Here is a 27,484-nt window from a genome sequence, read left to right as displayed (position 1 = left end):
CTTACACAAACACACATATACTCACACATACAGGCATATATTTGCAAGCACTCAGTCACATATGGACATGCATTGAAGTACACACACATGCACATAAACGGCTTACATAACTATATAGACACATGAATACATACCCCCACACACTCATGCACATGCAAATACACTCATCAGTACACATTTACTCCATACACATTCATACGCACATCCATCCTTACACTTATATAAACACACATGTATATACTCACACTCACGGGTGCACACAATCACACACATATATTAACACACACACTGACACATCCACATGCTCCCACACAGGTACGCAGCAATAGTCCCTCAGCCTTCCAGGGCTCTATGCTCTGCTGGGGGCACAGGGTGCATGGGCCAGGAGTCCAGCAGTTAAGTCAGAAAACTGTTTTCCCATTTACAGGCTTTTTCCTCTTTCAGAAAAGTATTCTGTGGGCAGAACCCCCAAGGAAGTGACATAAGGAATGGAGAACACACAGGTCCATGGAGATCTCAGAAAATCCCCTTCTGGAAGAAGTCCCCAAGGATAGCCAAAGCCCGTCGTTGGTGGGATACCTTTGCTTAGGGCAATAGAAAACATATCAGGGTTTTGCGGTTTGTGGAGAATGTCTTCCTGTACATCTCATCAAACCCCAACTGTACCGCTAACCTGCAAAATCTCTCAAGCCTCAGTTTCCTTGTGGAGTTGCTATGAGGATTAAATAAGATAATGCATAGAAATTGAGGAGCCCAGTGCCAACCATATAGTAAGCCTCAATAAATGATAGTTTTTATCCTTGGTATTCTTATTAATATGGATATTAATAACAATAAATCCTACAGCAATCTTGTTAGGTATTATTTTCCGCATTTTGTACAAATGAAAACAAAAGCCCAGTACTTTAGATGATTTGTGCCCAAGATCACATCACCACATGGCAGAGCTGGACTCAGGCCTTCTAATTCCAGGGAATTCCCTCCACTTCTCTGTGTCCACCTGAGGCCTGTTTCTTCCCACCTAGCCCTGCGTTTTGAGCTTCACCACTTCTCCCTGCAGTAAGGACAATGGGGAGAGGGAAAGGGAAGGAGCAGACAGTGTCTTCCTTCCCCAGTTCATCTCACAGACAAGGGTCAAGAGCTGTCTGAGACATGCTCTGAAATGGCTCTTATCTTTAATTTCTTCAATCCTATTCCATCTGAGGCCCCCAGGGAAGGGTTAACTTTGGCCCAGTTCGGCAGCAGATCCCTTTATGCTTCAAATCCCCCTCCCCTAAGACCACCTTGCCAGCCACCCAGCCTCTGAGACTACCCCTGCCTTCCTGTCAGACTCTATCCCCAAAACACCTGCCAGGGTAATTGGAGTGGAGGTGCAGACCCCAAGCCCAGGAGCTAGTTCAGGTTCCTGTTCCTGCTCTGGCCCTAAATCACCCTCTGACCTTGAGGCTTCAGTTTGCTCTCTACCCAATGGAAGGTCCTTCAAGCTATAACATTCTCTTATGCTAGGAAGCTGCATAGAATATCAAAGTCCAAGGCACAACAGTAGGGACGATAATTTGGAGTGAGGAAGCTTTGTAAATCATATCACAGCAGTAATGACCTTCCGAAGCTGCTATACACGGGTGTTCAAGTAGTGGTGTTAATAAAAAGAAGTTGCCCCAGTCCAAGGGCTTACTGGAAGCTGTCCTCACCACTGCCACGTAAGTCCACACTGACAGCCAGACTTGGTGCCCCTCCTACTCTAGGTTTCCTTCTTGTGGAAGTCTATGGAGCTCCAGAGAAAGAGCTAACTTGTGGGAGAGTGTGCCCACCCATTCACACATGCACACAGACACACACTGGAAAAGAGCTAGTCCTAACAGGACAGAAAGCCAGACCAGGCAGGCCTGCAGGGGAGGAGCTGCTCAGCCCCCAGAAATCAGAGCCCCCCACCCCCAGCCTCGCCAACCCAATGAGGGGACTGCTTTCTGTTATCAGGTCAGCTTCCTCACATAGACTCAACCATTTCCTGCCACAGCCAGCTGAAGGATCAAGATTCCTAAACACTTAGTATAATGGCCTGTGCTGGATGTTTTCTATTTGTTCCCACAGACCTTCTCCCCATGCTTCTCCCCTCTGCTCTGGGCCCCAGGAGTCTGACTGGTATGGTTTACATAAGAGGCTCCTTCAATCTCTGGCTTCCAGTTGGGTTCAGCCCCCAGAACCCACAGAGCAGGAGAAGAGTGAGCAGGATCACTGTCATTTGGCTGCATCCCTTCAGGAAGGCCATGTCCTGTCAGGCAGCCCTCTGTATACAGTACCCTCTCTAAGTCCCCACAGGCCCAAGGGTGCTAACTGCTCCCCACAGTTGCTAGCCTCAGGGTGCTGCACTGTCCTCTGTCAGTTTTCCTAAACTCTGTCCTCACCTTTGTAGACAGTCCCTTTATTAAGCTCCTATCAAATTGCCCAGCTTGAGTGTGTCACCTGTTTCCTGCCAGGAAACAGGATGCATTGGGGAATGCATCCCTCAAGGAGAATGTTCTTGGTCAAATAGTGATGACAAAATCATCATGGCCAGAAAGAAGAAAGTCAGGCACAAACAGCTTTGGGACTATCTGGCCTTGTTGCTTCTCAGTACAATGTAGCTCTTTGTGGTGGGGTCCCCAACCTGAATGCCCACCAAGACCTAGCCAGGAATGTCAATGAGTCTAAGACTCCCAGGGGGCCATGGCGACTCAAACAGCACACTCCCCAGCTGAGGCCACCACTCAGCTCCCTCCACTGTTGCCAGGCAGGAATGTGGGCCTGGAGTTGCGGATCTTCTAATTATTCAAAGGAAATTGGAAATACATATTTTTATGTGAAATTTTCTCTTGGCTTATGTGTTTTAAAAACAAAATGCAAGCCAAATGCATCTACAGCCAACAAAGAGTTGTTTGTTTTCCCCTGAGTTACACTCTGATACTAAAATTCCATCTTCTACATAGACAATTCAGAGAGATGACAGTTTGGGTGGCCCTGCCAAGGCTGCACACTCCAAATCTGTGAGTCTCTACCCTAGGGAAGTAAGAGGACCGGCGAGGGTCCTCCAGGGAAGAGTGTCCTTGGCAGAGACCACCAGAGAGACAGGCAGCAGTCAGCAGTGAGTCCAACAGCCCCAGGTCAGGGACCTGTAGCTGGCCAAAATGGGAAACTGGATTGAGATGATTAGAAGTGGAGGATCCACTGAACAATGAGCTGGCCTCAGAAAGGCTGGATTATTTGGGGTTTCTTTGTTTTGTTTGCTTCCAATCTTTGTTTGTTTGAGTCTGTACCAAGTTCTATCTGAAAGTTGCAGTGGTGTATACTCCCCATCCTGATAGGGAAGGTGATGGCAGCACCTTTAGATCCAAGATGAGAGAGCAATTAGTGTCACTCACAAAGGCCCAGCGTCTGTCTTCTTTCAGGACCATCAAATCATTGGAGGCTCAGATGGCTACATCCCAGAAAGGGCATCTTATCCCTCCAGCTACGTCTAGGCCCAGCCAAGCTCCTAAACTTGCTGGGCGGAAAAAAATCTTTCCAATGAGGAAAAGTCTCAGCTAGCCATTCCTCAATCTCCTACTTCTTTCCTTTCCTGAACTGCTCCAGAATTATCAACTCCCTCCTCTGGCACTGCCCAGGCACCACCAGATACTGTAAGGCTGCTTTTTGGATCTCCCATCGCAGTTCCTCATTAGATTGTAAGCCCCCTGGAAGCAGGGCTGAATTTTAAGCTTTGTACCCCTCAGGGCTCAGACTTGCTTCTTACAAATGGAGAAGAATAAATATACACATTATTGGGCATTTTTGGTGACATGACTAGAGAGTAATAAAAATTATAAGCATAATAATAATGACAACAGATCCTTACATTTATGTAGAATTTTGAACTTTAGGAATAAGAAATAATAAACCTAATAATAGAAATGATAGATGTCTTACATTTGTACAGCACTTTGAAGTTTGCAAAGCACTTTTACAGACTTAATTTTATGTCATCTTCAAAATCATTCTTATAAAAATGGGGAAAGGATAGATGAAACAAGATAGGCAAAACATAAATTATTGCTGAAGCAGGATGATGTGGACATGGGGCGTACTATACTGTTCTCTCTACTTGGGGATTTGTTGAAATTTTTCATTGTAGGGTTTAAAAAACACACACACAATACTCTACTATGTAAGTAAAGTAAGAGGCGCTATCATTACCAGCATCATTTTAAAGCTGAACAAACACAAAGCCGGAAAGGGGTTTGGCTTGCCCTAGTCACTCAGTTTGTGTGGACCTGCACAACCGAGACTAGAGAGGTAGTGTCCCCACTCCTTGCCAAATGCTCCCTTTCCTACGTCACTGTTGCCCAAGTGGGTCCCACAAACACCATTTCTTGAGAATACTAAAAGGGTTCTACAAAAACTAATATCGCATAGTTAAATAAGTTTAACGAATGGTTAAACAAGGCAATCAGGTCCATTTCCTGCAAGAGTGGCCAGAAACTCTGTAGAGCATTCCATAGAACTGGTGTTCTCCTACCAAGCTCCAACAGACTCACAGGCACAGAGAAGCCCTTTTATGTATGCACTCAGATCCCCCACTGGCCCGCAGAGCTTTCTGATCTTTCCAGAGACCAGAACCCTGGTCAAGTGAAACCCATGTGGAAGGGTATACTGCAGATGAGCCCGGATGGATGTGTGTAAAGCTTTGGGACAAAAGTCAGACTTTTATGGGGTATGATAAGGCCTCTGGATAATGGCTGGGTCAGAATAGGTGTTGGCAGCAATGCTCATCAAGTTTTTCCATCTTCCTCTCCAACCTTCTCTACCTTGGTAGAAAAGCGAGTAAGACAAAATATGATTCGCTTTGTAAAAGCTGGAAATGTATCTGTTTATCATCTTCAAATAACAACTAGTCCTTACTGAGCATTTACTGTATGCCAGGCCCCATGCTGGGTGTTTACTCACTTACAATCCCCACAGCAACCCTAGTGAGTAGGTCTATTTTACATCCCACTTTAAAGATGGGCAAACTGAGGCTCACAGCGGTGAAGGGATTTGGCTCATGTCAGCTGGATGATGAGTGATAGAAGTGATCTTTGAACTCAGGCAGGGGGATTCTAGAAGGCCTACTCAGAACCACCCCCAGCTGATAGTCCCTGGTCAAGAAGTTTGTAGAGCTCAACTGCCTCCAGTGGCAGGTCTTGAGAGTCAAGGGTGGCCTAGGGGCAGCCAGACTGGATGCACAAGACCCATAGACTGTAAAGACCATCTCCAGCAACCCCAGCAATTTCTCACACCCATTGGCTTATCCCTTTGCCTTTTTCTCCACCCCCTCCCCCAGTTCTGGTCACCTGCCATTGGCAGGCCTTTACCTGCATCTGGACCAGCCCCAGTCAAGACAGACAATAGAAGCTAGAATTAACTATGCTGTCAGAGACTCAGCATTTAAAGTCCCCAAGAAGCTCTGGGCAACCTCGTGCTATCTGAGCTCTGGCCTGCCCTTTGCCCGTAGCCTGTTGGCCCCCTCTAAAATACCAGGCCTCTGCCTTGTTTCCTGATGGGCACCCCAGTTCCTTGGAGACCTGAACTCTGACTAATACAGCCTGCTTCACCTTAACATCCCCAAGGAAACAGACCCTGATTCTTACACCTCCAATCCCTGGCTAGGGTCTTGCTCCAAATGAAATGAGCACTAGGATGGGAAAGGAATGGAAGGGAGTTTTATTGAGGCCTACTGTGTGCCAGGCCCTATGCCCACTAGATGCCACACTTCCTGCCTCATTTACCTAATCCCTCCCTCAACTACCTTACAGTGTGACTAACAGTATCACCATTTTACGGATGAAGGAATGAGGCCCAGAGAGGTTAGCTAATGTCACTGAAGCCATGCTACAGGTAATTAGAGGACTCTAGCCTGACTCAAGATCCAATGCCATAGTGTTATAACCATAATAACACAACCGGTAGTATTAAAAAAGGCAGCTGTGACCCTGGAGTAGATAATGCCACCTCCATTTTACACAGCACTGACACCCACACAAGGAAAAGAGTGTGCTCAAGTTCACTCGCTGTTACTATCACCTAACTTAGCAATACTAGGTGCCAGGCATCTTGCTAAGTATTTAGCATAATATCACATTTAATCCTCACAACACTGTAAGAAAAGTAGTATTACTATTATTATTCTCACTTTACAGATGGGGAAACTCAGGCTTAGTGAGCTAAAACCAATTATCTGAAGTCATTGCAATAAATGCCAACCCAGCAGCCATACCCTGTGCTTCATTCCCAGAGCATCCTCATTTTTGTCCAGGTGCCCACTCCTCTCCAACATGACTATGGGAAGCATAATCCAAGTGAATTTTCATTACTTGAGCCAATCGTGGTCATCTCTTTCATCATGCCAGTGACTGGTTTAGGAAGGAGCATGGGACACAGTTCTGGCCTATAAAACATAAAGAAAGCCTGCTGGAGGACTTCCAGGGAAATTTTCTTTACTCATAAAAGGAGATGCCCAGATGGATACCCCCTTTTTCCACTGTCATTTCTGAATGTGATGACTGGAACTACAGCAACCACCTCACCACCGTGAGGCACTAGCCGACATGCTGAGGAGAGCAGCCAGAGAGGTGGAAAGTACCCAAGCTCTTATTATTTAAGCCCCTGATGCCGTGCTTTTCTGATACTTGCAGCTAAATTGATATAGCTAAAGGGAATGTGAACTTCCATCTCTCTGGCTTTAGACTCAAAACTAGACCGCTTGAGTCCAAGCCCAGAATTTGTATCTGTATGCTATCTACAGGTTAAATATCAGGCTGTCAACCTAGACTACCCAAGGATAGTTCCATCCCCCTGAACTTGGGCCTACCTATTTCAATCCTGGGTAAAAAAACACAAGCTATGGCTCGGCCCAGCCTGGCCACACAACCATGACTCCAAGCCCTGAAGGACAAGGATCCCAGGAGGGACCCTGAGCAGATACAATGGAGAGAAGATCCTAAAGCCAGCCCCTGCCCCTTGAGAACCAAGTCTTGTTTCATTCTCCATTTCCACTGTCTTACTCTGTCACAGCCCCATAAATCTCTAGTTTATTAATCCTTTATATAAAGCAGTTGGTGTGGAATCTTGGTTTACTCCCTGTTCATAAAACACTAAGAAATTAAAGGTGGAAATTACCCAGAAGGGCACAGAGCCTCCACTGGGGAGCCCAGAGCGCTTCCTGGCCCTGAACCAGGCCCCCTCTGCCCTTCTCACCTACGTAGTTCAGGATGCAGTGATGTCATTGCATTGTCCTCTCCCACAGCCCAGAAGCAAGGGGCTCTTCCCTGAGGCTTACACACCTCTGACCCCTACTTGGCACAAAGCAGGAAAGAAGGCGCCACTGTCTCCCTGAAAACCCATTTCAGAGTCTCCTACTTTCTGGAAATTTTCCTCATCTTAAATCCCGTTGCTATACCTGATGGGGGTGGCAGGGGATGGGTCAGGTTGAGGACAAAATGTAGAGAGCTGATTAAAACAATTCAAATACCAAAATATTTAACAAACCCAGAGACATGACCAGGCGGGAAAATGGAAAGTTTATATTAAATGACTTTACCTACCTAAGTGTCTCAATTGCCTAGGATCATGCTCATTTCTCAAGCCTCTGAGGGCACTTCAACACCACTTCACCCCAACACTCCCCCAGATCCTCCAGGCACTCCGAATACTGTTGATCTCTAAAATCTAACAGAGTCTGGATCTTCCTAATGTAACCTTGGATGGGTCTAAGGTTTCTGAGGTTCTCACATCTCACAGTCCACCCCAAAACTGGCTGCTAAATCCCACCTCTTCCTCACAGGAAGAGCCACAAACAAGCATCAGTGTCTCATATCAAGGGCAAGGACTATCCTAGTTCAGCATAAGAACACATCTTTAGCTTGACTACATGCTAGAGATGGCACTGGGTAGTGGGTCCCTGTTTGGCCAGGTCCCTATTCCTGATGTTCTCACTGTGGTTTTGAAGTTGTAAAACTGTAATAAATAGAGTACCAGGAGAGGAGAAACATAGTCACTTAGCCCAATGGAGAGAGGGGAGCTCAAGGATGGCTTCCTGGAGGAGGCAGTATCTGGGCTGAATTGAGAAGAATGAGTAAGACTCAAGCAGACTAAGGAAATGGGGAAGGGCACTGCAGTCAGAAAATAGTATGAGCAAAGGCACAAAGCTATGACACAGCATATGTGTCCTGGGAGCAGGGGGGCGAGAAGCAGGTTGGTGCTACCACGGTATAAACTATGAGGTAATGGGTGATGGGAAAAGGACAGGGAGAGGCAGCTGGGCCTTGGCTGCTATGCTAATAAGTTTTTTGACTTTATCCTAAGGGCAATGGCTAACCGTTAAAGGGTTTCTGACCAGACAGGGACATGGTCCAGTTTGCTCTTTAGAAAGATCCCTTTACCTGCCATGGGGAGCATGGACTGGAGAGGGACAGAAGGCAGGAAAGAGACATCACAGGCAAAAGACAGAGAAGGTCTGAGGCAAGACGGAATGCTCTTTGGTCTGGGGGAACAAGCTGTGTCTGCCCTCAGTACTATTCAAGGACACAAATGGGGTCTGGATGGAACAAGAAAGAGTGAGGAGACAGGTTGGAGGCTCCATGGGGCATGGGAAGGGCTGCACCAGAGGTAAGGGAAGCAACTCAAATCCCAGTCTGGCCCATGAGGGGTCCCTGTGAGCCTCGGTGCCCACCTGGCCACAGTGGCTGTTTGCAGGCAGTCTCCCCATCACCCCGTAGCCTCTTGACCCCTCCTGCCTCTGGTCGGCCTACAGCTCCTCTTCCTGCCTGGGTTGGGGAGGACACTTTCCTTGTCCACTGTCCATTTCCCCCATAACAAAACAGAGCTGACCTCCATTACACCTCGTCATACTGGTTATTGAGTCTGTTCACTTCTACCAGACACAGTGCCTCAAGGACAGGGATCATGTTTTCTTCATTCCTAAGGCTGATGCTACTCAAAGCCTGATGGAAGAAACTCCCTGTGTGGACTGTGTGACGGGTTTCCTTCTCATTGTGCCCAGTCTGCCCAGAGAAGACGTGTTTCTGCCAACATGGGGGCCAACACCTATCTCCTTCCAAATCACTCTCTCCACCCCCACCAAAAAATACCACCAAAACAATACCCTCCAAACTGATGTTCCCACCATTTCACTTCCAAATAAGAAAATTGACAAGCATGTTTCCAGCACCTAACATGTGCTATTATCTCTCTCATAATCCCGTAGAGTAACGACTGTTGCTGCCATTTTACAGGTTAAGAAATTGAGATTCAGAGAAGCTAAGCCGCTTGCTCAAGTCACTCAGCTCAGAGTCCCAGCCTAGACCTCCGAGCTCTCCTGTGCAGTCCATGAGCATGTAGAGAAGCCCTAGTGTGACCTTGGGGTGTAGAACTCCTCCAGCCTCAGTTTTCTCCTCCAGAGATTAGGGTATCCAGAGGACCTCCCTCACAGGGTGGTTTGAGAGAACTGAATGAGACAATCTACAAAGAAGTGGGCACACAGTACCCTCCCACGCACGACCATTGCCCCGCGTGGCTCAATGCTGTCTGGAGGGCAGGCTGCCCTCCCAGCGCTTCCATGGACTCTCTGCCCCTCCTGGGGAGGGCAGAGAGAGGCACACTCCAGAATGATAAGTGAACCAATAAACTAAATTTTTGTCTGGGTGGGTATAAATTATAGCAGGAAGCATTTGGGTTTGGTGTCTTCTGTGGCATTAGAAGTATCATTAATTATGTATTAAGTGTTTGAAAGGAAAAGACATCAGTAGCCTATAGGATATATTTGCATAGTAATGGAGGATTGATTAGATAAAATATCTATACTGAAGGCTACTTGGATTCAGGTCCAGGGCTTCACAGTGGTGGTAAATTACAGTCACAAAAATCTCTGCAATAGTAAATAAGGTGCCCCAGTTGCTGAGGGGACTCTCAGTGCCTGCTGATGAGAGTTGGGCAGCCACCTGGCCAGGAAGGGGAAGCAGGGCAGGGCCTTCTAGTTGCTGGGGGTCTGGTTTTCTAGATGGGTGACTCCTCTCTCCAGCCCAGCCTTGAGCTGGGCCAGAAACCCCTGCTCACCTCAGTCTGCAGATGCTGCAGAGAAAGGCTTGAAGCTGCTTCCTAAAAGGCTATTCTGCAATTCCCTCTGGAAGTTAGATGCCCAAGTGAAAAGAAAATGCATATGTTGCTTCCTAAACTGTAGTCTGTGTGTCCCCTCTTAATGAGAAGATGGGGAGGGTTGGAGGAGAGTTACTCCCACTCTTGAAGAGATGAAGGCCACCAAATCCCCTGTAGACTGGAGTCCAGGCACACTGCCCAGAAGCACAGGGGCAGGCTCCTACTTGAGCGTTGGTGACAATAATAACAGGCAACATTAATGACCGCTTTCTGTGTGCGAGGCCAGGTCTATGCCCACTCACTGCATGGATTAACTCCCTTTATCTTCAAAGGAGCTCTCTACAGTAGGTGTTATCATAAACCCATTGTCAGATGAGGAAACTGAGGCATGGAGAGATCTCCCCTAGATATCAGCTTTGCTCACTCCCTCATCTCCTTAGTTTAAAACTAGAACCATATCCCATCACTCTCTCATCATATTTCCTGCCTTTCCCCCGCCACATTACTTGTGACCTTCAACTATGATCTATCATCTACTAATTTGGTTTATAGTCTGGCTCCCTGCACTAGAGAGTAAGTTCCACAAGGACATGGATTTCAGTCTGTTGGTCTTGTATCATCCACTGCTATATCCCCAACAGCTAGAATGGGTTCAGCACATTGCAGGTGCTCAAAAAACATGCACTGGATGAGTAGAGGTTGAGTCACCTGCCCCAGGTCACCCAGCTTTTAAATGGCAGAGCTGGGTCTATGGCATGCCACCCTGAACAAGCCCGATCTTGTCTGATCTCGGAAGCTAAGCAAGGTTGGGCCTGGTTAGTACTTGGATGGGAGACCACCTAGGAAGACCAGGTGCTGTAGGTGTAAAATATAAAAAAATAAGGGATTATAAACTGACAAGGTCCTTGTAATCTGTGAGGTCAACCAAGAGGTGCCCCGCCTAAAATAAATAAATAAATATAAATAAATAAATAAAATAAAAAGGTTAAAAAAATAAATTAAAATTAAAATAATAAATGGCGAGCTGGGGTTCAAACCCAGGCACTCTGGTCCCTGACCCAGGGCTCTGAATTACCACCCCTCACTTGGGAAGGACATTCTCCTTTCTGATGAAGACATACACAGGTGTTATAGGGGGATCCAGCCTCACCACTGCTAAATAAAACCATGGACAATGGTGATCTCTGAGCTTTTTGTTCCCCTGAACTGAGGTGGGAACACCAGGGCTTCTGGGAACAGCTCTGGTCTGACTTTTTGTGGGCAAAGACAAGCAGACCTGAAAGAAGCCCTCTCTGAATAACCCCTGTGTTATAGACTGAATGTTAGTATCCCCTCAAAATCATATGTTAAAGCCCCTACCCCTCAGTGTGCTTGTATTTGGAAGTAATTTAGGTTAAATGAAGTTAATAACTAAGGGTGGGGCCCTGATCTGATAGGATTATGGATTTTATTAAAACAAACTAACAAACAAACACCAGCGTGCTCTCCCCCTCTGGAGCACCTACAGAGAAAAGGCCATGTGAGCATACAGCGAGAAGGCAGCTGCCTGTAAGCCGGGCAGAGAGTCCTCACCAGAAACCAAATTGGCAACAATCTTGACCTTGTGCTTCCAACTTCCAGAACTGTGAGAAAATAAGTTTCTGTTGTTTAAGCCACCCAGTCCACAGCATTGTGTTATGGCAGCCCTAGCAGACTAATAAATACATAGTGTCAAGGCTGAGTACTGAGTGGGTCTCTCACCTGCTCAAGAATGATGATGGCTCCCTACTACATGCAGGGTAAGGTCCAGATTCTAGCACCTCGTCCCAATCATGGATTAATTAATGGACTAATGGTGGCTGAATCAGACCCTATTATATGCTTTCCAAAATATGCTCGGCCCCAGCTGCCTCCCAGACTGTCAGCTACTTTCTCAATGGACAGCCAGGCCACTACCACTGCATGGTCTCAGCTGTCAGCCTCTCTTTGGGTGATGGCCAGGCTCTAGCATAGCCTCCACTGCAACCACCACAGGAGCCAAATCAGCTCCAGCGACTGGGTTCGACCCACTGGACCTATCGTGGTGCTGGGGGCTCTCACCACATCTGGACTCAGCTGAGGTGCCATGTCACAGGGCATGGATTCAGTTTCTCCAGTGGTTGCCCAGAGGAGCCAGGTGATATGACCCAGAAGTGCAAAGGTGTTGATACCCAGGGGGTAATTTTGGACCACTGAGAGACCAAGATGCTGGCAGATAAACTCTGTCAACATTTGTTCTGAGTCACAGTGGTTCCACTCAGCTTAACCACAGACAGCCCTCATGACTAAGCAACCAGAGTTCTTTCCTCACAAAGGTGTGGCTGGCTGACACTTGCTTTTTTTCCTCTCTTGCCTCACATCCCTTTCCCTTTCACTCTCTTTGCCCTACCCCTAGTAAAGCATTAGCACCAGTTTTGCGTCAAAGATCTGTTTTCTGGGAACCCAAAATCTGCTCAGCATGGATGGCCCTTGGTGCCCAGCAGCACCTTGCTCAAAGTAAAGACACACAAGAAAAAATGAACCATTTGACTTTGAAAAGGAAATGAGATACTGTTGATGCTTTGATGGCAGGGAGAGTGGGGACTTGAATCCTTGGAGACACAGACAGGACTCTCCTGTTTCCTATGACGTCTCTGCAAATGCTTCCACCTGTGGGAAGACAGCCCAAGTTCTCTGGGGACTTGACTTCCTGAAAGGCATTGAGGATACAAGCCTACTGTCTGTTGCTGGTCTGAGGAGCGTCTGATAAACAATTTATACTAGGGTGTAAAAGATACACTAGTGGAACTTCTGTTTTCTAATGGAGCCCATGGAGACTGGCAATGCTAACATTTACTGAGTCTTTAGTATGTTCCAGGCACTAAGCTAAGCCATTTACCTGCATTGTTCATTTAATCTTCAAAACACCCTATGTACTATTAATAATATTAAGTACTATTATTCATCTCCCTTTTACAGATGAGAAAATGGTTGCCAGAAACCATACAATTAGTACTCAAACCCATATCTAAGGAGAGAATGTTGAGCTCAGGGACGGCCCTTAAGGAAGATATTTTGAGGGTATAGCTCTCCTAGAAAAGATTTTTGAGTAGGTATTTTCTGTGGCATTAGAAGTATCACCAATTATGTATTAGGTATTTAAAAGGAAAAAACATCATTTGCTCCTTTGTTTCCCGTAAGGCTAGTCCTGGCCTCAAGGTCCCTACCCAGTCAGAATAGGTACAGAAGTGCTGAAACATCCGAGGTGGGCCTTCCTTTTCATCCCCCGGGGTAAGTCGGCAGAGGCTTGGGAAGCAGATGACACTGCAAAAATCGGACTGTATTTGTCCCTGGCTATGAAGCAACATAGTTGACTGTGGTCAGAAAAGCAACTACACATGGAATAAGAAAATCTTCTCCCCCAACTGCCTCCTCCCAGGGTCCCAAGGCCTCTAGCCCCTACATTGCTAAACAAAAGGAAAAACAGGTTTTGGTGGCTTCTGTCCTCCCCTAGCCCCTTAATTTTGGGAAAGAGCTCTGGACCAGAAAGAATAAAAGAAAAAGCAGCACTTCTTAATATAATGACCTTCAAGAGGAACAACCACGTTTTACTTTGAAAATTGCAGAACTAAAGTCTATATAGACTCTATGTAGAACTATTGTCTACATAGAGTCTATGTAGACAATGCAAATGATATGCATGTGATATGCAAATGAAAATACAAATTGACCAGGGCAGCCTGAGGGCCTAGTGTGCCTCTAGAGGGAGGTAGAGAAACAAGGACTGAGGGCAATTAGGCAGGGCTCCATCCAGGGACCTGGGGTCAGAGACCTGGGGTCAGGGACCCTGTGAGTGTTCTGTATGGGAGAACCCTAGATCCAGGACTCTGTGCACTGTAACCCTTCCCAACCTCATGGAGCTCTCTGGTCACACCAGCTCTGTACTATATACATGTGTGTGTATACACTTACACAAAACCACTGTCACCACACAAACACACACATTAAAGCACACACACACTCACAGAAACACATACTAACAGTTATGCTGTCATGGAAACACAGACACACAGCCACTAACAACACAAAACTACCATTCCAACACACAAACACAAACACAAAAACACACAGGCTCATTCACATACCTACCTACACCACCACACATTCGATAACAAACACGAGGATGAAAGCAGACAGCTACAGACAAACACACACAGAAATACACCAACACAGACACAGAGACCCACACAGAAACACAAACATATATACACACATCCCTACCAATGCACTGTAGCCAGTCAGATAAATCTACTTGGAAGAGAAAGAAATCTGGATGTATTAAATATCTCCTTTATGCCAGGCACGGTGCAGGAACTTTAAATACTCATTTAATCCTCACAAAGCAACGTTAAGAAATGGAGTAATTATCTCAATATTTACTGACAAGCCGAAGGAGGCCCAAATGTGAACTAATAGGCCCAGGCTTACCCAGTAAGCAGCAAAAGAGAGAGTCCCAGTTTCATTTGGTACTGATGCTGCAACATTCCCCTCCCCAGTGGAGCCTTCCCTATACATAGTAGGACACAGAAATTACGGCCAATTACTTTTCCACCTCGTGGTCCTCCCCAGCCGGTTGTTAACCCCATCTAGCTTCCTCAGAGACACTCTCACTCTTCTCTATCCTACCCTTTCATCATGTCAGCTAGGATGCGCTCTACAGTGCAACCTACATTAATTCTGGCCTATGTATAATCTAATTTGGAAATCTACTGAGGGAGAAAGGAAATCATTTCTTCAAACCCAGATGCAATACAGACTGGATTTTCAGTTGCTACCCATGGCTGAGTGAACATTCACCCTAGAAGAATGCCTCTTTCCCCCAAAGTATAGAAACTTTAAATGCTACCTCTCCGACCTCTTCCCACACATACATTAAAAAAAAAAAATGTACTGTTCAGCTCAAAGAATGGAATAAGATAGTCATGAGGATATAAAGTATAACACAGGGAATATAGTCGATAATATTGTAATAACTATGTATGGTGTTAGATGGGTACTAGATTTATCAGGGTAATCACTTCATAAATTATATAAATTTCTAATCACTATGTTGTACACCCGAAACTAATATAATATTGTATGTCAACTGTAATTGAAAAATAAATTAAAAGAAAAAGAATGAATAGTATTTCTTACTTCCTGTCATTAAGTCACCATACCGCCGTGGACAAGTCACCCACTGTCCCAGGGTCTCAGTCTCCTCATTTGCCTGTGAGAGGTAAGACAAGCTGATTCCCCAGACACTTTCCCTCTCCCACCTTCCATCTTCCTGATTGCACACGAGCCTGAGGCTGACAGTTGCCCCACAGTGAGCTACCCCACAGTGTTTCTCGGAACTGTCCCTTGGCCTTGGGGACTCACTGCTAATGCTGAGATCTGAAGAGAAGCTAAGGCTTGGACCCCTGCCAGGGAAAGACAAGGTTGGCCACAGCCCCAGGGTCAGGATTCACCCATTGCCCCCAGGCCAACCTGTGACATTATGTGCCCCTCATAACCTTGAGAGGTTCATAAGGGAGGTAATAAGTATAATAGGTATAAGTATAACAAGGCTGTGATCAGAGCAGGCCACAGTAGTTGCAAAATGCCACACTGTTGGTTTTGAGTGTATTTTAGGGCCTCAGATTCTTTCCAAATTAATATTCATGGGGACTGGCATGCCATTTATTTGCATATGCAGATTATTGCTCATCCGCTGCAGAATAAAAAAATTTAGCGTGTTTTTATTTATTGTATTTATTTTAAGCTTGGATGATAAACCAGGCAGGTCAGGCAGGGGAAGGGCAGCTTCCAAGGGCAGGAGTGGCTTTTAAATAATTTTTGCTCTAAGGAAAGGTGGGTCCTAGATACACAGGAGTAAGTCATCCCTACCCTGATCCACAGAATCAATTCCAGGACAGCCCTTCTGAGGTCATCCCATTAAACCTCTACCTCAGGAAGCCTGGCCACCTGACATGGCCCCATACAAGACTATGGGAAACCAACCCTGCCACTGTCACTCAAGATCACTGACAAGAGGTAGGCAACAAGTTTGAGGTGTTACCTTGGGCCAGTCACCCAAGCCCCTGTTTCTGAGGATGACAACCTGCCTTGCAAAGTTGTAAAACACATACTTTAGAGTAATAGAGCTGGATGGTAGTAATGGTCGCAAATTAATGAATGTATTTAATACCACAGAACCGTACTTAAAAATGGTTAAAATAGTAAATTTTATATTATGTATATTTTACTCCAATAAAAATAAATTTTTAAAAAAACACAAACTTGAAAATAAATGCACCCAAAAAGCACTTGCTAAAGTGTGAAGCCATAGTAAAGGTAGGTGTCATTAAGGTATCACGCTTGCCTCTCTCCTGCAGTAACCAGCATCCACTCTCCCCAAGGGCCTTCAGGGAAGACTCTATCCCCCTGCCACTGCCTTTTGAGGATCTGAGGACCATGATTAAGTTCTATTCTCCTCTTTACCAGCTTCACTCCTCTTTTCTGCACCAAAGAACACGTCTTAACAGCTCCACCAGAAAGCTCTGAGTCTGCTAGAGATTCCTGAATTACCCCCAAAGTCCTTGCACTCTGATAACTCAAAGAGCCCTGAAGACTACTGGTGAGGGTCTGTAGGTAGGCAGGAAGTGAAGCCTAGTGGGAATTTCATGAGCTTTGACTCAGTCCTACTTGAGTGGAATACACATGCTGCCAATGACCAATAAGACCTTGACCTGTCAATTTCTCTGAGCCTCACCCTTCACATCTGTACAATGGGGATAATACTATTCTACCTCCCTCTTGAGACAATGGCACATAACAAAGGTTGAAAACATGGTTTCTATTCTGATTACAGAACAATTAGAGGCAGTTCTGGCATTAACTCATTCAGACCACTAGGGGCGCTATTTCAGAGCTCTCGAGGGTTGTCTTCAATCGCGGCTCCTTAGGCACTGTGAGAAATACACATGGTGTTGTGCTTTCATTTCAATGACCAAGCAGTGACAGTCAGTTTCAACACCCAGCTTTGCGTCAGGATATGCTGTTGCACTAAGATTAAACAGAGCTCCTTTAATTGTTGTGGGCTAATGAGGAAAAAATAGCCGCCTAATGCACAAATGCTTTTGTGCTAAGTGCCACCAAATGACCCTACTGCAGGTTGTAGGAACAAAGATTTCAGTCATTCCCAGTGAGAAAAGTGGTGGGAGAGTTGAATCACCAAAGAGCGCATGGTGGAAGAAGCAGCCAAAATGCTTCACGAAGCCAAAACCACAATCATATCACATGGGCTGATTTAGTCTTAGTGGAAGAACAGCATTTACCGTGTTAAATTAATACTGTTAATCTGAATGTTGTTGGCTTTATAGTTTGCATTTTAATTTATAAACTTGTGTGAGATTTAAGGTTATATAAGAGTTATATGCATGTTATACTGAATTTTGCATTTACGTATGTTGAAATATTATTGTATTAATAATTTAGGATAATATTAAAGGTCTGTCGGAATCTTTTTCTCCCCTTAAAATGGAACCATCTGTACATTTCTCAAGTTTTAAAACCATTGGCCTAAAAATTAATGCAGAGACCAATCTGGGGAGTAGCTAGAGTCTCTGAAAGTCAGGTTTACTATTTATTTTCTTCTATAATGGGAGAGGGGACGTTTAGTTGAGAAGAAACAGTAACAGAATAGGCAAAGGTGAATGACTTACCCACGGTCACTCACAGGTCAACCTCCTCACCCAAGATTTCTGTCTTAAATGGCAAGGAGGTCTCCAAGATCTTGGGTGAATTCCTTCCTCCTTGCTCCTGAAACATTTTATTCCTCCCTGACTGAGAAATGGAAGCTAATTAAGAGTGGCTTCCTCCACATCCCAGCTCCTCTCCCTCTCCACTCAGAGCCAAAGTTGCATCCAAATCTTGGGGAAAGGTAGGTTCCTCTCCCAGCTACAAGCAGAGGCTCCCAGAGGATCCCAGCTCAAAGTGCTCCAAGAATGCCCAGAATAAAAGATTTCCTGTTGTGAAGACACAAGGGGCATAGCGAAAAGAAGGCTCCACCCACAGATCCCTGCAGAGCCCTCCTTTTTCCCAACTCTGGCACCAGCACAACCAATGGGTAAACACTGAGCCCAGCTCTGTTCTGGGTCCCAGAGATGGGGAATAAACCAGTTTCAAGGAGCTGGTTTGTTAGAGAGGTGAGAACTACAAAGCAGACAGGAAGCCAGTCAGCAAGTAATTGAGGTCCCAGTTGTGTAGTGGAGAGTTATAGCAACTTAGAGGAGAAGAAAACCAATGACAGCAGAGATGGAAGCCCACTGGAAGATGGGGGACCAGAGCTAAGCTGTGAAAGTCAAAAGGCACCTGGCTGAGTGGAAGGAAGTGGTTATTTCAGGCAGTGGCAACAGGTGTGAAAAGGGTGACTCTTTCTGAGACAGTGAAGAGGCTGAAGATGAGGAGTCCTTACCTCCTACCAAGCTCTCCTCCTCTCCACTGCTGCTTTCTTGCTGATCTTGCTCTCTTGATGACTTACCAGGCGAGTATTTACCTCAGGACCTTTGCACTTACTATTCCTTCAGCTCGGTGCCTTCTGCCCCCAGATATCGACATGGCATCCTTCCTCTCAGTTTCTGCTCAAATGTCACCATCAGAGAAGCCTTCCCTGATCATATTGTACAAAATAGCAGCATCCCATCACCTTATATACCTCTTTACCTTGCTATTTTTCTTCACTGTAACCATCACAAAGTATATTATATACTCTGTTTTTTACCATCTGTGTGCCCTCACTTCAAAGCAAGTTCCATGAAAGCAAGGACTTTGTTTTGTTCCTATTACATTGAGCATGTGGTCAATGTTTAGTATTTATAGAATGAATGAATAAATGAGAGGGAAAAAGAAGCCACAGAGGATGAAAAAATGCCAGTCATAGTTTCTGAAACTAGCAGAGACTTCCAACAGACCACCTTCTTATCGATAAATCAGTAGTTTTCTTTCTACAGGTAAGACTCCTGAAACACAGAACCAGATGGTGGCAGGTTGAGGGTGAATGAATACAAAGGGCAGAGGAGTTCAGAAAACCTGGCTCAGACCCAGCTTGATTCCACTAGCAGAATGTTTTAGGCTCTAAAAGGAATCTCTGGCCCCAGCTTGAGGATGGCAGGAAAGACCGTCAAGGTAAAAAGCTGAGTGATCAACAGAAGCCACAACCTAACAGGAGGCGAAAGTCCTCAGGAAAGAGTCAAAGTAAATGTCAGAGTTTTAAAAAACACTCTCTGGTCAAAAGAGGGCCCGAGACTTGTCAGAGACAAGAGTCAGAAAGAGGCAGGAGGACACAGCAAAGGAGGAAAAAGAGACCGAAAGAACAGGGTACCCATAGGGTTGGAAGAACCTTAAGAAGATGTATGAAACAGAGCACAGAGGAAAGAACTTGGCCTTGCCCCTCACTCTGCCTCCCACTGGCTGAGTGAGCTTTGGCAAGCCACTTAACCCCTCCCGGCCTCCACTTCCTCAGCTATAAAATGACAAAAACCTTGACCTCACAGGGTTAAAAGGCTGAGTTAAAACAGCTCCTAAAAAATCACCTAAAGTAGTAGCCAGTATAGGGTGGGCATTCATCAAATTTAGTCCTTTCTACAAACTGAGGTTAAGGGAAAAAAGGTGAAGATTAACTGACTTTTCAAGTAAATCTTATTTTCCTTATTCCTGTGATTTATTAATGTAATAAATACTTATCAAAGGGCCACGTGCTTGCTGGCCATAATGTTGGGTACAAAGAAGGGTCCACCTCACCCCATCTCGGGCCTCCATGGTCTTACATCCAGTCGGAAAGACCAGGAACATTCCAAGAAAACACTGAACAATGACACCAGTAGCACATCATTAAGTACCAAATCTGTGGTGTAGGCAATTATTGCTACAGAAGTTCAGGGGAAGGAAAGATCGATGCTTCGAGATCACTGTGGACTCTGGTGGTCGGGGAAGTTCTAATGAGGATGCAGCTCTAAACACTGGCCTTGAAAGGAAGAGTGGTTTGGGTTAAACACAGAGGAGGGCAGAATTAGCCATGGTAGTGAATCCTAGCAAGTAAGGATGCAGGCTAGTCTGTTGTGGAAGCTTTCAAATATCTATTTGAGGAGTTTGTGCTTCATCCAGTGAGTACTATGGAAAAGAATGTAAGGTAACAAGTGGATAAAAATAAAGTTTTAGGATGACTTGAAGGAGAGAGATATGGGAGGTTGGAAAATGACATCTCAAGCAATATTATGTATCCACAGCCATGGAGTCCAAACTCGCTGCCGCCTCTGCCCTAGAAATTACAGACTATGCTATTTGCAGAGCCCCACAGGCTGCTCCTAAAGACATATACCCCCAGGATCTGCATACACTGCCCCGAGAATGGGATATTTGAGCAGGAGGCTACAACCATCACCTAACATGAGACGGAAAGAACCTGAACAAAGGAATGTCTCATATCAGAAAGATATATCCAAGAAACAATGAAGACCAAAAAATGTTGGTGATTGAATACTGGAAATAGAGGAAGGAGGCAGGCATCAAAAGTGTTGCTAAGGTTTTGAGCCCAACATCTGGGAGGATGGTGCTGCCAACAACAAAAATGAATAATACAGAAGAGCAGATGGTTTCAGAGAGGAGAAGACATTAGATTTCATTTTAGGCATATGGATTTCACAAAGGCAGCCAGATATCTAAATAATAATAATAATATCTGATCAACAAAGTATTTCTGAAAACTGAAATGTAGTACGAAGTGGAGCTTGAATTGTCATCCAGAAGTGGAAACCAGGAATCGAGGACTGGCACAGATGCCACTGTGACCTGTCTCCCAGAATCACAACTGGCCATATTTGGAATGACTATCAAATATGCTGTGATTGAAGAGGTGAAATCTCATGTTGGCCTAATGGTCCCATTTACCACTGACAAAAGAAAAGCAAGAGGAAGCAAGTTGGATAGAAGACGTTCATAACCTATCCATATATAAATACTCAAATTCCATTATGCACCATGAACCATTTCCTCCAGGAAATTTTCCCTAACTACTGGCACCCACTGATATCACACTCCTTCTACCATACTTAGTCTGCAAGTCCTAATTATTTTACTCCTAGTTCTGTTCTCTGATTATTTGATAGTCTACATGGTCTAGTCTTCACGTGTCTCCTACCCTAGATTATAATTCTTTAATGTCAGAGATCGAATCTTCAAATAATCTTTTACTTCTCTTAAACCAATCAAGTATAATTACTGGGTTAATTCAGATTTATCTTCCCAATACATTCGCATTGTATAGACGGGTATACTGAGGCACAAAGAAGTGAAATACTTTGCCCAAGGTCACAGGGCTAAAAAGGAGTAGAAAGAAAATTTAAACTCTATAGCAGGTACTGTCGGTTGCTTCATTCCCCCTTTCAAAAGTGCCCTAAATTTGTTTGTCTCTGTGGTTCAACACACACACATCAAAATTATTTTAGGCTAATTATAAGGATTTTCTTTCCTTGACTGAGGTTGGTGTATGCATGGGCATGTGATTCACAATTTCAGCCAATGAGACACAAGGGAAAGTCTGCTGAGGAGCTTCTGGGAAAGTCGCCCTCCTACCTTTCTGTTTCTGCACATCATTGTGAGGGTGTAATAACTGGAACTGTTGCAGCCACCTTGTGACCTTGAGAACAAGGAAAGATGAAAAGAATCTGCATTTTTGCTTATGCTGTTAAACCACTGAAAGAACCAAGCTTGGGGCAGACATAGCCCATGCCTCTTATAATGGAAAACACTAAATTACTTATTGTTTCAGCCAGTCGAGTTCAAGTTTTCTGCTACTTGCAGCCCTGACTGATACTTCGATCAAGGTTCTTGTCACTACAGATACCAAGCATTGTGGGAGATATATAACAGGCAAAAGTCCTGGCCCCTGCCCTCATTGTGCCTATACCAAGATTAGACATTCAATAACTATTCAATCTATATTTAATTAATTGATTCTCCTCTTGCTCACCAGTTGCAGGGGATATATTCCCTGAAAGTATCTTTCTTTCCTTTACTAAGCCTCACACTCTAAGTTTCAGCATCTCTTTTTGACTGCGGTCTCAGCATTACTAACCAGGTCCTTCCCCATCACTTCTCCCCACCTCTGAGGATCAAGCTAAAAGCGAGGTACTTGCACTTGCTCCAGAGAGACCATCATTGAAACTCCGCATTCCTAAATATTTGTTCTTTGAAATGTCTTTCTCAATTAGATCTCATCCAAATGTTTGAGAGTCAGGCTGAATTCCAACTTCCTGCTCCAGAACAGACATGTTGAGCCTGCATAATTACTGCAGCCGGCTTTATTTGCTATAAAAACATGGATTTTTTGCTACTTCTCAACTGTAAAATAATCAATAAATAGAATCCAGATGAAAAATGCCAGCATTTAGAAGAACAACTCTTTTATAATTCTTTTCTTTTGGCTCTAATTAACACATCGGGGATAAAGTGTGCTGTTACATTTATCCAACCAGCTAAGTTGAAACTCAAACTCTCCTTTCCTCCTGCTAAGATGCAGCTTCATGTCAGAAATATAGGTGAAACAGACAGACAGAGTTTCAAAAACATGTTGAAATGTTACAGATCTGTAAACCTGATATGGATTTCCTCCAACCTCTCTCTATTCACACTGGCTGTTCAATTTACTTCTTTCTCCCCTAAGAACACATTGCATAGTTACTGTCAAATGAAACACAGATAGTCCCATTAGCAGGAGAAGCAATCTCTCTGACTTCCTTTTAAATGAAGAAGACATGCCTTTTTGGACAATGACCACCCAGGCCATGAAAGTTTCATGAGGGGCTCTGAGAGTGGCTGACACCTTTTCAATTATAACACTGCTACAATAAACCCCTACAGAGCCACAGGGCATGGAGTCTGCATCCAAAACATGACACCTATTTATTCCCTAATTATATTGCAATATATTCTCTCTGTGTGTGCTGATGAAGATAAAATATTCTTTTAATTCTATGGCCTCCTGGGGCGTTAGGGGGAGGGGATTGTACAGGCAAGTTCTGGGAGTTTCTAGAGCTAAATCACAGCCTTTGTTAGATTTCAAGAAAATCATTCACTTTCCCTATTCTACCACAGTGGTTCTTTAACTATGGTCCCACGAGTATCAGCATCACCTGGAGACTTGTTAGAAAAGCAAATTACTGGACCCACTCGACCCACTGAATCAGAAACTTTGAGGGTGGATCCCAGCAATCTGTTTTAATAAGCCTACATTGAAGTCTGAGAACCACTGGTCTACAAAATAGGAAAAGAAGAGTGTCATTTTAAAGTGAATCAGAGATCAGGGATACCTGGTCTCCACAGGGACTCTTTCTGCAGAGTCAGGGCTCCATTTACCCATCTGTACAATGTGGCTACAAAGTTTACCAAGTAGCTGTGGATGCTGTAATTTAAGAAGCACATGGTTACCTGGCACCAGTCTCTATGGATACCTAGCATGATCACAGTTGTCAACACTCACCAGCTCCCTCTTGTCATATCCTGATTGGCAGAAACTCTGCAGAGCAGCTCTCCACTGCTATATCTGAGGTCATTAATGCAGCTCCCTCTGGGTTACCCTTGGCAACCAGAAACCGGGGTCATGGAAGCCCACAGAATGTCTGAATCTCATAGCCAACAGCTTCAAGCCTTTTCACCTTGGAGCCTTGAACCACTAAAGGGGAGCCTCAAGATTCTCTGTGTTATATTGTCCAACTTCAGCACTTTTTCAGACATTTTTTGTGTATTTGCTTCCACTTTGCAACTAGACTTTAAACCTGTAGAGGACAGAAGCCTACAATGTCAATATCATGTAGTATAAGACTCTGCCTGTCCGGTTCACTGCTTTATCCCCAAGACCAATGCCTGGCACAAAGGTGGAGCTCCAGAATTATTTGACTAAATATTCCCAATGCAGTAAACGCCCTGCCTATAGTAGTTCCAATAGTAGGTATCTAAATTCTAAAGTTAGGGTTAGGAACGGGCAAAGAAACTACAGTTCTACAGTTGACCCTTGAACAAGGTGACCTTTGAACAACACAGTTTTGAACTGTGTGGGTCCACTTACACTTGGAATTTTTTCAATTAATATACAGTTGGCCTGCCATATCCATGGGTTTGGCATCTCCAGATTCAACAAACCTCAGATCAAAAACACTATTTTCCATCTGCTTGGAGTACATAGATGCAGAGGGCTGACTGCATACATTGTTCTACTCCATTTTATATAAGGTTCGTGAGCGTCCATGGATTTTGCTATTCGCAGGGTCCCGAAACCAATCCTCCACCGACATACCAAGGAAGGACTGAAGTTTGGAGAAGTCAAAAGTTATAAATGGATTTTCGACTGAGGAGGGTAGCACTCCTAAGCACCCCCCACCCACTCATGTTGTTTGAGGGTCAACTATATTTGAAACCCTAGGGAACAATGAGAAAGAGGAAAAAGAGAAGCAAAAGCCTGAATATTTCAGCTGGGAGCCACAACCCTTGGTTCACGGGATGCTGACTTCCCAGCCAACTGCTCATCCTAGTTGTAGAACTAAAAGACCTTTTGGGTTCTGAGCTTGAGTTCGGAGCATCTGGGTCTTCTAGCTACCCTAGTTCTTCTCACTCAAAGGACAAATTCTCATTGGCCCTAACCCTGCTGTCCTTTGACCAGCCACTTAACAACGTCTGAGCTTTCCTGCCTTTTAGTACTCAGGGCTTGTCCCCACAATCCTCCCTTAACTGGAAATCTACCTAATGCTTAATTCCAAACCCTCCCTATCCATAATCCTGCATCCTCCAAAATCAATTTCACCTGAGAACGCCTGTACTTGCCTACTTGACTTCAAAACAATGGCTACTGCTCTTTCCCCATGGATTGAGCAGCAGGGGCCGAATGTAAGGGCTTTCTTTACCCCAGATTTAAATGCTGGCACAGGATAAATATACAACAAACTGCCACCAAAGTGATTATCCTGGGAGATGATCACAGAAAAGCACATAACAAGAGAATCCAGAGACGAGTCCTCTGCCTCAACCACAAACACACCTAGTCCTCAATCCTGTCAAGGGCTTGCTGTGGCCGGACTCGGAACACTTACCCTATGCTAAGAAAGTAGTAACGTCATCATAGAGTACCAGGAAAAGCCCTGAACTAGGAATCGGGAGACCTACCGATTCCTTTCCACCTTTAGCTCTAATCTTTACATTCCCTTCCACCTTTAGCTCTCATCTTTATTTCTCTGGGCCTCAGTTTGCTGATCTGTGCGATGGAAAGAAGAGGTGGAGACTGCAGTGGTGGACCTTGACTTTCTAGCGGCTTTAAACAATTATGTGAGCAAGAGAGGTGGTTGTGGCATGCACCAGGGAAAACCCGCCGAACGAGCTGAAGATGGAGTGCTTGCAGGTGGTCGGTTCAATACTCTCCGGGGACTCTGCCCAACCTGCAGGGGAGATCTGCGTAGCCCTCAGATCTCCGTCTCATTAAACCTGCTCTAAAGCCTTTCAACCGAACCTCTCCAACAGCACTCCCACAAAGAGGGGGGTGAGAGGCCGGCGCCCTGCTGGCTCCGAAAAAGCCGCATATGGCGGCAAATTCGTGCCTCCAGGACTTCGGGAGCAAAGGACCCGTGCCCCCGGCAGGGTCTGACAGCCCTGGCCAGCCTCCTCTCGCAGCCACCTGGTCCGGGCATTAACCCCTACTTTCTCGGCAGAGCGCGGGACAAGCTCTTATGCCCAGGCACGAGTACCCTTGCCAGAGCGAGCTAAGATGGCCAGGAGCCCAAACCGCCCAAAAGCTTCCTCCAACTTGCTGGAGGCCCTGCTCTATACGTTCCCGGGGAAACGGAGTGGGAGATCCTGAAGCGGAGCCACTTTGAAATATTTTTCTAGACCACAAGAGAGTCAGACCAGGCTCGCAGCGCGGGCTTGCGGGGACCGATCCTAAGAAGCGGCTACGGTCAGATGGAGCCGGGGTTCCAGGTTCGGGAGAGAGCAGCCAGGGCTCCGGGGCTCCGGGGCTCCGAAATGGTCAAGCCGAGGCTCCGCGCTCCCAGGTTCCCGACGCGTGATGGCTCCGTCCCACTCACGGACCTTGACGCCCGCAAGACACGATTTTTACATATCATAAGTCGTATTTTTTTTTCTAGCAAATTAGGAAAATAAATCAAGCCCAAGAGGAAGGCGGCAGCGCGCTGCGGCTCCAAAGGGCCACAAAAACCACCCATTTCCCCACCTCCAACACTACCGCCACGGCTGGACGAGAAGTTGGGAACTTCGGGACCGCGCTCCAGGCGCACACTGGTAATGACTCGCTTCTCTTAACTTAGGGTGCAAGGGTCGCCGCTGAGGGCAGGAGGGACATCTGGGAAGTCAACTCAAGTATCGGATGACTCGGACTTCCCCTAAAGGAGTCAGGCGAGAAAGAAATAAAGACATTCCACATAGCGCCTCCAAAAAGCAAAAGCGCGCAAGGCACGGGCTGGGGCTTGGGACAGCGAGGCGCACAGCTGGCCGGGTCGGGGACCTGGCCGCGTCCCACAGGCTCTGCGCCTGGACCCCGGCAGGGAGAGTGCCCGTTGCATTGTGAGCAGCGGTCGCGCCCGGAGCGGCTTGGGGACTGGAGTCCCCAGACTCTGAGGGGCGGGCGGGCGCCCTCCCTGGGACAATCGCGCCGCGCCACTGCGCTCCGGTCTTCCCCAGCCGTGAGCTCTGCGTCCCGACTGCGGCTAGAGGGCCAACGCCTGTCAGGGCCAGGGGCCGCCCCCATCCGGCGTCCTGTCCGGACCCCCCCGGCGTTCTCCAAACCCTCCCCGCGCCGAACTCGGCTTCCGCAGCCGGGACCCGGGCAGGGCAGCGGGAAATCCACGGAACCGGTGGAAAGTTAGTCGCGAAGCTGCAAAATCTCCTCGCCGACCCCCGTCCCCCTGTACCCCCGGTGGTCCGAGGCTCCGCGTCCTCGCAGTCCGTGCCCAGTCACCTACCTGCTTCCGCGGCCCACTGGGGGCTTGGCCGGCCAGCCACGCGATCCGGTCCTCCGGAGCCCAAGCCACACCAGAGCGCCGGGCCAGGAGCCAGAGCTGTGAGCGGCCCAGAGCTGGGCGGCGGGCGGCGGGCGGCGGGCACCGCGAGCGAGTGAACAAGCCGGCGGGCGGCGGGAGCAGCGCCGCTGCTGCTGAGCCAGCCCCCACCCTCTTCGTCCCTCGGTCCCTCCCTCTCTCCTTTCCTCCTAGCCGCCCTCCTCCCAGCTCGCGGCTCCCTCCCTCGGTTCCCTCCTCCTTTTTTT

The 27,484-nt window shown here is 46.2% G+C and overlaps 1 protein-coding gene and 1 pseudogene across 1 annotated transcript in view; one reads left to right on the top strand and one right to left on the bottom strand.

Moving 5' to 3' along the window:
- The window catches only part of MEGF11 (multiple EGF like domains 11), a 318,172-nt gene extending 290,860 nt beyond the window's left edge, over positions 1–27,312 (bottom strand). Inside the window, exon 1 of the mRNA XM_039865256.1 lies at positions 27,183–27,312. The gene's annotated coding sequence lies outside the window, so the exon portion shown is untranslated. The remainder of the gene's footprint in view (positions 1–27,182) is intronic.
- Positions 10,890–11,007, top strand: LOC120604655 (uncharacterized; annotated as a pseudogene).
- Positions 27,313–27,484: the final 172 nt, after the last annotated feature.

This window comes from Pteropus medius, unplaced genomic scaffold (genome assembly GCF_902729225.1).
Source record: "Pteropus medius unplaced genomic scaffold, Ma_sr-lr_union100, whole genome shotgun sequence".
Lineage (NCBI taxonomy): Eukaryota > Metazoa > Chordata > Mammalia > Chiroptera > Pteropodidae > Pteropus > Pteropus medius.
The sequence above is the reverse complement of the archived record's forward strand: the minus strand, read 5'-3'. Positions and strand labels throughout refer to the sequence as shown.